This window comes from Phocoena sinus, chromosome 15 (assembly GCF_008692025.1).
Source record: "Phocoena sinus isolate mPhoSin1 chromosome 15, mPhoSin1.pri, whole genome shotgun sequence".
Taxonomy (NCBI): domain Eukaryota; kingdom Metazoa; phylum Chordata; class Mammalia; order Artiodactyla; family Phocoenidae; genus Phocoena; species Phocoena sinus.
In genome coordinates, this window is record NC_045777.1 from 77,422,275 (window position 1) to 77,437,685 (window position 15,411).

Genomic DNA, 15,411 nt, shown 5'->3' on the forward strand with positions numbered 1-15,411 from the left:
GGACAAGGTTCAGGAAGAGGCTATGCATACATAAGGTAATTATCGAGAGATTTATATGAAAGTCCAAGACAACAACGCGGATATTGCAGGAAGATGGTGGATAACTGATTCCCACCCGCATAGCGACATAGTTAAATGCTAAGTTACTAAACACTGAGGTTTCCAAGGATGTTTCACGGGAAATAGATTTAAGACGTGGATGAAGAGGGAGGAAGTATAAAGTGAAACAGAGGGGATGGTGGGTGAACACGTTTGCCAAGAATGCAGCGTTGAAGCAGGAGGGGATGGGGAAGGCCAATGGAGATGACGTCCAATGTCATCCCGACTCGGAGAAAGTTAGCTGCTTCTACTCAATGCCATCCAAACACCAGTCCTGGGGCCGCTCACTGGGGAAAAGCTACATTAGCTGCCCCATCAACACTGTCTACTTGGGGGCTTATGTGTGTCCTGGGTTGTTACAGAGCGTGTCATCCACATTAGGCCATACAGCTGGGCTGAGCAACGTCCAGAGGCACAAAGAGGCATCATTCCTGCTGGACAATCTGTGAGCGACGTGCGGGTGTCGATGGATTGTCTTATTAAGGGGCAACAAGAAGGGCAGCTAATGTAGCTTTTCCATGTAGTCAATGATTAGAGCTCAGTTAAGTGAATGGCATTGGCTGGGCTCCTACGGGCTCCCCGATGCTCAGGACAGCTGCTCCTTCCGCAGAGGTTGTGCCGTTTCTTTCATGTGTCTTCTCCTCTCTATGTGGTTGTGAGAAGTCCGGGAGTTGGGCGTCAGCTAATTTTTCCACATCCTCTCCACCCTCTAAGACAAAGCTCAGCCTGTCAAATCCCGCCCATCACCTGTGTTTGTACAGCTCAGAACCTAAGAATATTCTTTATACATTTAAATGGTTGAAAAAACCCAAAGAAGAAGAATCTTTTGTGACACATAAAAATTATGTGAAATTCAAATTTCACTGTCTATAAAGTTTTGTTGGAATATGGCCACTCATTCATTCATGCGTTGTCATGTCTGTTTTCACATCACCGTGATGATATAGTGGAGTACTTGCAGCAAAGACCACGTTGCCCGCAAAGCCTAACACAGTTACTATCTAGCCCTTTACAGAAAAAGTTTGCTGAAACCTGTTCCAAGGCACTGGATGCTCTTACAGAACAAGAGGAAGGTACAAGGAAGTAAAGGAGAAAGTATATCAACTGATATTCAAAAGATTTTCTTCACCCATGTGGAAGGCCTTGAAAACCACGCTAAGGAGTTTGGATTTGACGTTATAGTCACTAAGGAAGTAGACAACGTTTTGAGCTTTGAGTGGCGTGGCAAAATGGTACTTTAAATATGCTGACTTGGGTTTATGCACAATTTATTTGACATGGTTACAGGAGAAAAAAAGCTTTTTAAATTCATCTACTAGAAACATACATTTAAGATAATAATACATGTTGAAAAGAAATATACAGACTAGTGATTATCACTAGGAAGGGCAAAAAATTAACTGGGAAGGGGCACAGGGGAACATTCTGGGTGTTGGAAGTACCCTAAATCTGGGTCTGAATGGTGATTATGCCAGTGTCATTACAGATTAAAGACGGCCACTAATTCTTTGCTCTTCCTCCCACTGAAAGGCTGGCCTTAGTGACTTGTTTGAACAATAGGATTTGATAAAATTGACATTCCAGGACTTTTTTAGATCTGGCAACTTCCATCTCAGTCTCATGGAATGTTCACGCTGGAGGAAACCAATGCCGAAAGAAGTCTGACTAGCTGAGACTGCCATGATGTGAGGAAGCCCAAGCTAGCCACCTGGAGAACTCAAACGGAGAGACAGATACCTGGTTGTTCTGACAGTCCAACCCAGGCACAAGTTACGTAAGCAAAGAAGCCTTTGGAGGACTCCAGCCCTCCCCACTACCAGATGGCTGCATCCAATCAAGGCACTGGGGGTTTTAAGGTGGTTTGTGACTCAGAAAGAGATAACCAGAACAGATATATATATATATATATATATATATATATATATATATATATATGCATATTAGGTACTTTATGTCATAACTCAATTAAAAATAAGTAGATTGTACAAATTCAGATTCAAAGATATTCAAGTCCTAGTGTTCTTCAGTTTGTGGTAACCAGGAACTAACTGCATGGTTAGCAATAGGTATAAATTTTTCTATCAGAAGAAGATAAATGATCAGGAACTGTGTGCACAGGACACCTATGATAGCGTGTGATTTTCACAACAGACCCATAAAATAAGTATTATCACTTTCTTTTGCCAAATAAAAGATTAGCCCAAGGCCACATATCCAGGGAGTGAGAGAATTCAAATATGAACCCAAGTTGATTGACTCAAAAGTCCTTGCTCTTTCCATGGTACCAGGCAGACCCCTGGGAATTTGCTGAAGGTTAGAGCAAGATTTTATAATTTCAAATAGGTCTTACTTATAATCAAGCCAATGACCAGTACGAACCAGTATGAGCACAGAGACCCAACCTAGACCCGTTTATGAGACAGTTTGAACTCAAGAAATTACAAAAAGAAAATGACTTTATTCTCTTCTCTAACCATTATTTTTGTACCTAATAATCAACTGATCCTCCTTTCTACGATGACTTTCAATATGTCAGTCCAATTCTATTACTTTCTAGACAGCTTCAGGCATGTAAAGTCAGTTGAGTCTTATTTAAAACTTCAATCTTGTCTCCAGTTCAAAACTTCTCACCTTTCCCCATTAGAGTCAGTAAAAATTGGAGGCAGCAGGTTGGAGACAGAGGAAATAAGCCAGGACCAGGGGGACCAGGATAGGACTGAGGTCTGGGTCGGGAACAGGTACCTGAGACGTGGAACAGGTTGGGCCATAAGGTCGAATGCTACTCCTCAGGGGAAGGGGGAGGCGGCAAGAATCTGCATTATGGGGCACATTCAGGTCCTGCAAGTAAGTTTCCAAGTCCCCCAATGCCAGGTAGAGATGGAGAAGGGTAAAGCAGACACTAATTCTGGAATGCAGAGAAACTACCTGCAAGGTCGGAACCTCAAGCACAGGGTCCCTGTGATGCCCATTCAACTTTGAATGTGTGTCTCTCTCTTAGTTCCTGATCAGCCTCCAGGCTGCCCCTATTTGCTCAAGACAATCCTGGAGCCTAGACAACCAAGAGGATGGAATGGACGTGAAATGCCTCTTCCTTTGGAGGAACAGAGCAGAAATCAAGGCACTCAGGTGCCAGGGGCTGCCTGGGCTCCACATGTGCACACGGTTGGGGTAATGGCCCAACCTCCAGCTGAACCACTTGTCCATCCTTTTCTTCTTCTTTATGTAGCTGTCCCTTGGTCCACATCTGTCCATGACCTCCTTCCAGGGTTTCTCTGCTTATACTCAGGCCTTGGCTTGATTCTTACAACTACCCTGGACTGAAACTCCACCTCCAGCCCAAGTCTCCTTCACTCAGATGGCCCATTAAAATATCAGGTGTTTTGAGCCCTGTGTTATTAAAAATCAAACAAAAAAAAGCAAGAAGAGAGAAAGAAACAGAAGAGGGAGAGAGAGGAAGGAAGGGGAGGATGGAAGGAAGGAAGGAAGGGAAGAAAGAGAAAAAGAAAGAGAAAGGAAGGAAGGAAGGAAGGGAGGGAGGGAGGAAGGGAAGAAAGAGAAAAAGAAAGAAAAAGAGAAAGGAAGGAAGGAAGGGAGGGAGGGAGGGAGGGAGGGAAGAAAGAGAAAAAGAAAGAAAAAGAGAAAGGAAGGAAGGAAGGGAGGGAGGGAGGGAGGGAGGGAAGAAAGAGAAAAAGAAAGAAAAAGAGAAAGGAAGGAAGGAAGGAAGGGAGGGAGGGAGGGAGGGAGGGAAAAAGAAAGTTGAGTCATGACTGGCAAACTCCACTGAAGAATGGAGGGGAAATCTGTACCAAATTTAGGAAGATTTATATTCAAAATGTTTTTTTTTAATTCAGACTTTAATTATCTAATTCGGTCATGTGGAATACCCCTTTCCATGGCCAGTTGGAATAAATGATGTGTCTCTGTAGTTGGAAAAAAATGTACACAGATGCCAAGTATTTGAATAAACTGTAAAGTTGTTGGCTTTGTCCACATAGAGTACTTTTTTCCCCAGGCATTTCTGCGGAGTTTATCCCAAGTGTAAAGAATGACTTAATTTGCAACTAAAAAATGTAAAAAAATTTTAGTCAAGAAGCCCACTCTACGTAGCAAAAATCACATTCTATAAGGGATAATAATATACCCCCCTCTAATTGCTGTCAAATACTTATTAACCAGACTTTTCCTTTAAGGGCTATTCTCGGGTACAATTCTGTCCAATTATTTGGAGAAGAGTATTAACTTTGCCTGATTCTCAGTATTTTTTTCACTGAGTGGAGATTAGAAACTGTATTGGGAAATAATATTGACTTATCCAAATGGATTTGTTTTGCAAGGTGAAAAGAATCCTTTGATATTGCTGTGTAAACATGGATGAGCAACTGACCATATAATTAACGATCCACCCTTTTCACTGTATCCAGTTTGTTACTTAGTGCATCTTCCCTTATAGCCTCTGTTACAACTCGGTACATTGTATGATAGGCAAGGAATTCTCAGAAGTACATTTTGCCTTTTCTTCCACATCAGAAAGTCATTAGGGAACGAATATAGTGGAAGAGGGTGTCTCCATGTCCCAGGGGGCCCAGGGGGCCTTACCGCTGTGCCATCTTTCGGGCCATGTGGCTACCCCCTCCTCTCCCAGGCATTTCTGGGACTTTTCTATATAATCTTTTCTTGTTTCATTGTCTGCCCAACTACCTCCTCTCTGCAGATTTACGGCACCAGTTATGGACCAGTAACACCCTCTAGATCCAGCATGTGGGAGACACAACAAGGGCTTTGAGGTCAGATCTGCATTTAAATCTTATATTACAATATTCTAGCTACGTGACCTTGGGCAAATGTAAGTGTCCTCCAAAGCAGGAAACTAGTTTCCCTAGACTTATGGCCCCCTAATCCTGCCGATGAGGTCTGTTTGTCCCTTTATCAATGATGTTAACTTTGAGCATTTGGTTTAAGGTGACGCCCGTGATCTCCACTTCCTGTAAAGTTAAACATTTTTCCTGTTTAATTAATACGTAATTCGTAAAGGGATACTTTGAAGCTATGCAAATATCTTGTTCCTCATCATACTTTCAGCTTACTCTCAGCATCCATTGTTAATTCTTAACTAAATCAGTTAGTATTTTGGTGATTCCTTCTGCGTGTCAGTTGGTTTTCTACGTGTTCCTTCTACGTGTCAGTTGGTTTTCTACTGTAAGAAAGAGCTTTATTTTCTTGATTATTTGTGTGTTTGTTTATTATCATTATGGATTCCTGAATTCTGATTCTACTCAATTGGATATTCAGATGGTCCCAGATTTAGCCAGTGGAAATCCCTTCAGGCTGACACCTGTGTTCTTTTATGTGTCCCCAGAACTTTCTTCTTCTCTTGCACAATGAGATGTTGTGAGTTCCCCTCGTGCTCTCCTTGGCCCAGCCCTGGAATCAGATGCCTCCCCTCACAGTTTAGCTGTATCGATATTACAACCTTGCACTTCCCTCCTAGGAACTCACCTTGTCCCTAGACCCCATGCTGTCCCTGACATGCTCCTCTCCAAAAGGCAGTTTAACTCCCTGGTGTTGCTGAAGGTAACAGCAATGGCATTTTTGAAGCACTGAGACCCAGCCTCCATCTTAAAGGGCCTTTGACAATTTCAGTACATGCTCCATAATAGGGAATGCCTTGAAGTCCAACCGCAAGACGTGCTTGGTCATCGATTTAAATGAGCTTCTCTTTTCATAATCAATCCAGACATTTACAAACCTGAGATTTTCTTAAAACTTTTAGAGTTTATTCACTATACAAGATATTTACTAATACAGAGGGAGGGAGTTACCCAATTTTGATAAATGTGCCAGATACGGCATGTAGGTCAATGAGGACGCTCCATCTTTGTCATTTGCACTCTGATGCTACATTAGGATAAGCTAAAAATTTGGCAAGATCCAGTTTTCCTGCATATTTACCATCCCATGCACTCCTAACCCTTTGGCCTAACAGAAGATCAAGTGTAAAAAGCTTCATTTTGAACGGCTGCCATCAGAAACTCCTATATCTACTTTAAGTGACAGGCTGAACCAGATACTTCCTTATTTCTTTTTTTTTTTTTTTTTTTTTTTTTTGCGGTAGGCGGGCCTCTAACTGCTGTGGCCTCTCCCGTTGCGGAGCACAGGCTCCGGATGCGCAGGCTCAGCGGCCATGGTTCACGGGCCCAGCCGCTCCGCGGCATGTGGGATCTTCCCCGAGCGGGGCACGATCCCACGTCCCCTGCATCGGCAGGCAGATTCTCAACCACTGCGCCACCAGGGAAGCCCCTTCCTTATCTCTTATCATTTCATGTTTGTTATCTGGGATACACAAAGTTTATATTTTCTTGGGAAAATGAAACAAGACTTACAGTGGAGAAGGACTTATCTAAAATCACCCATTTAGTAAGTGGCAAAACCAAGATTTAAACAGTGTCTGACTCTGATGCCTGTGAACAGTTTTCTAATTTTAAAAAACTTCTTTAGTTATAATTTTTGTATTATATAAATTCTTCCTTTAGATAATCTTTAAACCAAACCAAATTTAAGTTTCAGTTTGGTTCCTTTCTCACTAACTTTTAGCTTTTCTACATTTACCTAAAACATAACCTTAAACATAGTCACTGATTAGCACACTCATTTTAAAATAACTGGCCTTGTCTTAGCTGGGATTCAGAAGTTCTCTCTCTCATCTTTGGGCTGCTTTGACATCAAAATGCCTCACTACTTACTTCTGAGCAGCCAGCTAAAGGGGCCTGTCTTCAGTGCCTCCACCAGCAGGAAAGAATTACCAGAGGGAAATAGCAGTATTATGTTTTCCTGTCCAGTTTCCTGTTCTTGGTTCTGGTTTGGTTGTCTTTTTAAACCCATCACACACTTGTAGCTGTACCAGGTGTGTGTAGGCTGAGATCATAAGCGACACACCTAGCATATCTGAGCCCACACCTGCTTCTCTAAACCCAGGCAATTGCTGTATCATGGCTGGGAGAAAGCACTTCCTATTCCAGGCAAGTTCCAGACCTGCCCTGCTTTCTCTCAACCAGCTGTCCTCTGCTCACCATCCCAGGTCCTGCCCTTTGCGATTGGGTCCCCTTAGTTTTAGAGACCTGCTTGGCTGCCCCCTTTCTCACTTACCAGCTCACTAGACTCTCAGTTCCTCACCACCTCCTGATGTAAGAGTCCCTGAAGATTCGGGTGAGAGTGAAGAACCCTCATGAATCCCTGGTCCTGAGGAAACCCATGGACCTCCCAAGGCCCTGGGTGGATTTGGGGCAGGCCTGGGTCATGACCCGCAAGGACTTCTTGCAAAGATAGTATAGGAGGGAGGAGATCCCAGTGCAGGTCAGAAGGCGGAAAATTACCATTCTTGTCATTCAAGAAAGAGTAACCCCAATAAGAAAGCCTGAAGGAGCAGTCCTAGACTTGGGGAGCTGAGAACAAAAAGTCCTTGTGTCAGCTAGAGATGCTAGGCAGAGAGAAGGCCCAAGACACAGGTGCAGGTCAGCATTAAGGAAACCGCTCTCTGGAGGTCAGAGAGAAGGAAATGGTTCAGCATAAGCTGTGGGCCCTGACCTCTGGTGGGGTCATCCCTGCACCCTTCACTGGGTGGACTGTAGACTCTTGTGGGTGAAGACACACCTCATTTCTCCTTAATTGTGGGAAGGTAAATTCGACCTCACTCTTTCAGATCTTTAGCTAGATGCCACTTGCTTAAGGTAATTTCTAAACAACACTTAATTATCTAACAAGCAGACGCTGATAATTTTCTGTAGCTGTTTAGCAGCCTGCTCCATTTATAATGTGCCTCTGTTGGAATGCTCCAGAAACCCTTTCCTCAAGAAGCCGATATCATCAATGTACTGGGCATCTCTGATTCTAAATCCTTTGTCCTGTGAGCACTGTCTTAGCCAGTTTGTGCTTCTGTAGCAAATACCACAGACCAGGCGACTTAAACAACAACATTTATGTCTCACAGTTCTGGAGACTGGGAAGTCCAAGATCAAGGTGCCAGCAGATCTGGTGTCTTGATAAAGAGCCTCTTCTTGGTTTCTGGATGGCTGCCTTCAAGCTGTGTCTTCACATGATGGATAGACAGAGACCGTCTCTTTCACGTCTCTTTTTATGAGAGTGCTAGTCCCATTCACGCCTCTCCAAACCCCACCTCCTAATACATCACATTGGAGGTTAGAGCCTTAACATAAGAATTTGGAGGAGACACAAATATTCAGTCCACAGCAAACACATTCACACTCACCAGTACATACACCAATCAGTATATCAGGCCCCATTTGCTGGTTCAAAGAATACTTGTACAAGGGCATGACATTTTGATTCAAAATACAAGAGAATATATTTGACCAGAGATTTTGTTTCAAACACATTGTTCAATTCCATTTGTAAAACCAGTTTCTTTTTTTTATTTGTTTTCTAACGAAGAGTTTTAAGACTCTAAATTTCTTTTCTGCTCAACGTTAAGGACATCCACCCTGATGAGTCAGGGACTTCAAACAGAAGCTGTGTGGCCTCAGCTCCTCACCTGCAACGTGTGTTGCAATCCTTCCTCAAGGCAACTAAGGAAATCAGTATTCCAGGCACCTGTGAAGAGTAGGGACCAGCTTTCCTTTACAGCACGGAGATGCTGTTTCACCAGGGTGGTGCGTTAGAAAGAGCCTACGTGCGGCCGGGCAGAGTCAGTGTCAAACCATCAGCTTACCATGAGCCTCCCTTAGTTTCCTAATCTGTAAAATGGGAATATTCGCTTTGTGAGGTGGCTTTTTGGATTAGAAACACTATGAAGTTCTCGGCACACAGAAAATAGGCAAAAAATGAAGCAAAGATTATTATCATCTGATGAAGAAGAAATATCTCTAAGAAAGAAAGCGCTATCCTTTTATATCAAGGTATTCAAAATGCCATCGTATCTATAAACACTAGAAGGGGTGAAACATAGATGTCATTATCCCAGAAAACAGTTTGTTTAACCCTGATATTCTGATAAAGAGCCCAGGTCAAGAGAAAGGAACCTCTCTTATTTTTGCTTATCGGCCCTTTCCAATCACCAGTGGAAGCCCTTCTCCTGTTTCCCCTCCACCGCTAGAATTTCTCACTCAGGTGTTCTGGAACTGGCATGAAAAGAAAGTGTAATAAAATAATTCTTTCAGACAAGTTTAGAGGGAGTTCTCCCAGAAGACAGGATCCTGGCTTTGAGTCCCATAAAGTGTGTGCTTTGTCAATAACACAGAGAGCGAAGGCATGAATGAGTTTTATTTCATTGGACAAGCCGTTCGGAATACAGATAAGTCCAGGCAAGCAGCTAAACTCTTAAATAAATGTTTTAGCACTATCTAGAAGGGAAGACTGCAATTGATTCCAATCTTTTCTGACAGAAAATCAGTTCTTTTAAAACTCCCGGGGCAGCAAAGAGTAAAAAAAAAAGATCCCGTTTCTAATAAAAGTCGTACAGGTCTGCAAAATAAAACATGTCACCAGAAGCTGCAAGCCGCAATTAACATGCACGTAATTTCCCAAGGTGCTTCCCTCTCTCAAAACAATAAAAAAACAAAACAAAGCAAAACAGAAAAACAAACAAGTTTACTCTGATTTGTAATTTTATAAAACGATATTTTCTAATTGCCCATAGTGTCTTTCAATATTGCCATGGACACAGGAAGAGATATTCTAATACCAAACAAGGCCAAGTTGAATTGAAATGATAGTACTAACATCCCAGTGTGACTGCTACCTAGTTTGTTCAGAGGTGAAGGGATTTTATTTTATCTAAAGAGCTTAACACTTGCTAAGATCTCCATACTCAACACCTCCTGGACTTGCAGATGTTACTCTAGCATCGGGCTTTTCAAACCCAAAAGAGAATCCGTGAGAATACCTGGAGAACTTGTTACAACAGATACTGCTGGGTCCCACCTCCAGAATATCCAATTCAGTAGGTATGGGTGCTGCCTGAGAAGCTGCATTTCTTACAAGTTCCTTACAGCAGCGGTTTCCAACCTTTTTGGCACCAGGAACGGTTTCGTAGAAGACAATTTTTCCACGAACGGGGGGTGGGGGTGGATGTTTAGGCGGTAATGCGAGTGATGGGGAGCCGCAGATGAAGCTTGCCTCACTTCCCCGCCACTGACCTCCTGCTATGCGGCCCGGTTCCTAACAGGCTGCAGACCGGTACTGGTCCGCAGCCCGGGGGGGTGAGGACCCCTGCCTTAGAGGGTCCAGGGACCCCTCTTTGAGAACCACCATACCAGCATTAAGAATCACAGTCTGGGGCTTCCCTGGTGGCGCAGTGGTTGGGAGTCCGCCTGCCGATGCAGGGGACACGGGTTCGTGGGAAGATCCCACATGCCGCGGAGCGGCTGGGCCCGTGAACCATGGCCGCTGGGCCTGCGCGTCCGGAGCCTGTGCTCCGCAACGGGAGAGGCCACAACAGTGAGAGGCCCACATACCGCAAAAAAGAAAAAAAAAAGGAATCACAGGCTGATTTCACAAAACAAGGATAAGAATTTATACAACCAGAAACGATCACGTAAAAGGCAGGATGAAATTCACTGCATTGCCAGCTTCTCTATTGGATTGTCCTTTTTCCTCTTTAGGATAGAATTTAGGCATCTTGTTGAACGTCTTATAATCCCAGTTACCATTTTCCTAACACCCCCTTTCAGCCTGTCCCTGTATTCTTTAGTCCCCTGGACCACACTGATGACTCTGACATCCGGCTTTAACCATGTCTCAGCTTTGCTCAAACACCCTCAGTGGCTGGGCATCGCCTGTAGAATAAAACGAGCATGCCAGGGCTTCCCGGAAGATGGCGGAAGAGTAAGACACGGAGATCACCCTCCTCCCCACAGATACACCAGAAATACATCTACACATGGAACAACTCCTACAGAACACCTACTGAACGCTGGCAGAACACCTCAGACCTCCCAAAAGGCAAGAAACCCCCCCTCCCCACGTACCTGGGTAGGGCAAAAGAAAAAAGAATAAACAGATACAAAAGAATAGGGACGGGACCTGCACCAGTGGGAAGGAGCTGTGAAGGAGGAAAGCTTTCCACACACTAGGAAGCCCCTTCGCGGGCGGAGACTGAGGGTGGCGGAGGGCGGAAGCTTCGGAGCCGCGGAGGAGAGCGCAGCCACAGGGGTGTGGAGGGCAAAGCGGGAGACATTCCGCACAGAGGGTCGGTGTCGACCAGCACTCAACAGCCCGAGAGGCTTGTCTGCTCCCCCGCCGGGGTGGGCGGGGCTGGGGAGCTGAGGCTCGGGCTTCGGTCGGAGCGCCGGAGAGGACTGGGGTTGGCGGCGTGAACACAGCCTTCAGGGGGTTAGTGCACCAGGGCTAGCCTGGAGGGAGTCCGGGGAAAAGTCTGGACCTGCCAAAAGAGGCAAGAGACTTTTTCTTCCCTTTGTTTCCTGGTGCGCGAGGAGAGGGGATTAAGAGCGCTGCTTAAAGGCGCTCCAGAGACGGGCGCGAGTCGCGGCTAAAAGCGCGGAACCCAGAGGCGGGCATGAGACGCTAAGGCTGCTGCTGCCGCCACCAAGAAGCCTGTGTGCGAGCACAGGTCACTCTCCACACCCCCCTTCTGGGGAGCCTGTGCAGCCCGCCACTGCCAGGGTCCCGGGATCCAGGGTCAACTCCTCCGGGAGAACGCACGGCGCGCCTCAGGCTGGTGCAACGTCTCGTCGGCCTCTGCCGCCGCAGGCCCGCCCCGCACTCCGTGCCCCTCCCTCCCCCACGGCCTGAGTGAGCCAGAGCCCCCGAATCAGCGGCTCCTTTAACCCCGTCTTGTCTGAGCGAAGAACAGACGCCCTCCGGCGACCTACACGCAGAGGCGGGGCCCACCCAAACCTGAAGCCCGGGAGCTGTGCGAACAAAGAAGAGAAAGGGGAAGTCTCTCCCAGCAGCCTCAGAAGCAGCGGATTAAAGCTCCACAATCAACTTGATGTACACTGCATCTGTAGAATACATGAATAGATAACGAATCATGCCAAATTGAGGAGATGGACTTTGGGAGCAACGATATGTATATGGTTTCCCCTTTTCCTCTTTTTGTGAGTGTGTATGTGTATGCTTCTGTGTGTGATTTTGTCTGTATAGCTTTGCTTTCACCATTGTCCTAGGGTTCTATCCATCCGTTTTTTTGTTCTTTTTTTTCTCTTAATGTTTTTTTATTTTAATAACTTTATTAAATTTTATCTTACTTTATTTTATTTTACTTTATCTCCTTTCTTTTTTCCTTCCTTCCCTCCTTCCTTCCTCCCTTCCTCCCTCCTTTCTTTCCTTCTCTCTTTCTACTTCTACTAATTCTTTCTTTCTACTTTTTCTCCCTTTTATTCTGAGCCTTGTGGATGAAAAGCTCTTGGTGCAGCAGCCAGGAGTCAGTGCTGTGCCTCTGAGAAGGGAGAGCCAACTTCAGGACACTGGTCCACAAGAGACCTCCCAGCTTCACATAATATCAAACGGCGAAAATCTCCCAGAGATCTCCATCTCAACAGCAGCACCCAGCTTCACTCAACGACCAGCAAGCTACAGTGCTGGACATCCTATGCCAAACAACTAGCAAGACAGGAACACAACCCCACCCATTAGCAGAGAGGCTGCCTAAAATCATAATAAGTCCACAGACACCCCAAAACACACCACCAGACGTGGACCTGCCCACCAGAAAGATAAGATCCAGCCTTATCCACCAGAACACAGGCACTAGTCCCCTCCACCAGGAAGCCTACACAACCCACTGAACCAACCTTAGCCACTGGGGACAGACACCAACAACAACGGGAACTACGAACCTGCAGCCTGCAAAAAGGAGACCCCAAACACAGTAAGATAAGCAAAATGAGAAGACAGAAAAACACACCGCAGATGAAGGAGCAAGATAAAAACCCACCAGACCTAACAAATGAAGAGGAAATAGGCAGTCTACCTGAAAAAGAATTCAGAATAATGATAGTAAAGATGATCCAAAATCTTGGAAATAGGATAGACAAAATGCAAGAAACATTTGACAAGGACCTAGAAGAACTAAAGATGAAACAAACAACAATGAACAACACAATAAATGGAATGAAAAATACTCAAGATGGGATCAATAGCAGAATAACTGAGGCAGAAGAATGGATAAGTGACCTGGAAGATAAAATAGTGGAAATAACTACTGCAGAGCAGAATAAAGAAAAAAGAATGAAAAGAACTGAAGACAGTCTCAGAGACCTCTGCGACAACATCAAACGCAACAACATTCGAATTATAGGGGTTCCAGAAGAAAAAGAGAAAAAGAAAGGGACTGAGAAAATATTTGAAGAGATTATAGTTGAAAACTTCCCTAATATGGGAAAGGAAATAGTTAATCAAGTCCAGGAAGCACAGAGAGTCCCATACAGGATAAATCCAAGGAGAAATATGCCAAGACACATATTAATCAAACTGTCAAAAATTAAATACAAAGAAAACATATTAAAAGCAGCAAGAGAAAAACAACAAATAACACACAAGGGAATCCCCATAAGGTTAACAGCTGATCCTTCAGCAGAAACTCTGCAAGCCAGAAGGGACTGGCAGGACATATTTAAACTAATGAAGGAGAAAAACCTGCAACCAAGATTACTCTACCCAACAAGGATCTCATTCAGATTTGATGGAGAAATTAAAACCTTTACAGACAAGCAAAAGCTGAGACAGTTCAGCACCACCAAACCAGCTTTACAACAACTGCTAAAGGAACTTCTCTAGGCAAGAAACACAAGAGGAGGAAAAGACCTACAATAACGAACCCAAAACAATTAAGAAAATGGGAATAGGAACATACATATCGATAATTACCTTAAATGTAAACGGACTGAATGCTCCCACCAAAAGACACAGACTGGCTGAATGGATACAAAAACAAGACCCATATATTTGCTGTCTACAAGAGACCCACTTCAGACCTAGAGACACATACAGACAGAAAGTGAGGGGATGGGAAAAGATATTTCATGCAAATGGAAACCAAAAGAAAGCTGGAGTAGCAATTCTCATATCAGACAAAATAGGCTTTAAAATAAAGACTATTACAAGAGACAAAGAAGGGCACTACATAATGATGAAGGGATCTATCCAAGAAGAAGATATAACAATTGTAAATATTTATGTACCCAACATAGGAGCACCTCAATACATAAGGCAAATACTAACAGCCATAAAAAGGGAAACCAACAGTAACACATTCATAGTAGGGGACTTTAACACCCCACTCTCACCAATGGACAGATCATCCAAAATGAAAATAAACAAGGAAACACAAGCTTTAAATGATACATTAAACAAGATGGACTTAATTGATATTTATAGGACATTCCATCCAAAAACAACAGAATACATATTTTTCTCAAGTGCTCATGGAACATTCTCCAGGATAGATCATATCTTGGGTCACCAATCAAGCATTGGTAAATTTAAGAAAATTGAAACTGTATCAAGTATCTTTTCTGACCACAATGCTATGAGACTAGATATCAATTACAGGAAAAGATATGTTAAAAATACAAACACATGGAGGCTAAACAATACACTACTTAATAACGAAGTGATCAGTGAAGAAATCAAAGAGGAAATTAAAAATTACCTAGAAACAAATGACAATGGAGACACAACGACCCAAAATCTATGGGATGCAGCAAAAGCAGTTCTAAGAGGGAAGTTTATAGCAATACAATCCTACCTTATGAAACAGGAAACATCTTGAATAAACAACCTAACCTTGCACCTAAAGCAATTAGAGAAAGAAGAACAAAAAAACCCCCAAAGTTAGCAGAAGGAAAGAAATCATAAAAATCAGATCAGAAATAAATGAAAAAGAAATGAAGGAAATGATAGCAAAGATCAATAAAACTAAAAGCTGGTTCTTTGAGAAGATAAACAAAATTGATAAACCATTAGCCAGACTCATCAAGAAAAAAAGGGAGAAGACTCAAATCAATAGAATTAGAAATGAAAAAGGAGAAGTAACAACTGACAATGCAGAAGTACAAAAGATCATGAGAGATTACTACAAGCAACTCTATGCCAATAAAACGGACAACCTGGAAGAAATGGACAAATTCTTAGAAATGCACAACCTGCCAAGACCGAATCAGGAAGAAATAGAAAATATAAACAGACCAATCACAAGCACTGAACTTGAAACTGTGATTTAAAATCTTCCAACAAACAAAAGCCCAGGACCAGATGGCTTCACAGGCGAATTCTATCAAATATTTAGAGAAGCGCTAACACCTATCCTTCTCAAGCTCTTCCAAAATATAGCAGAGG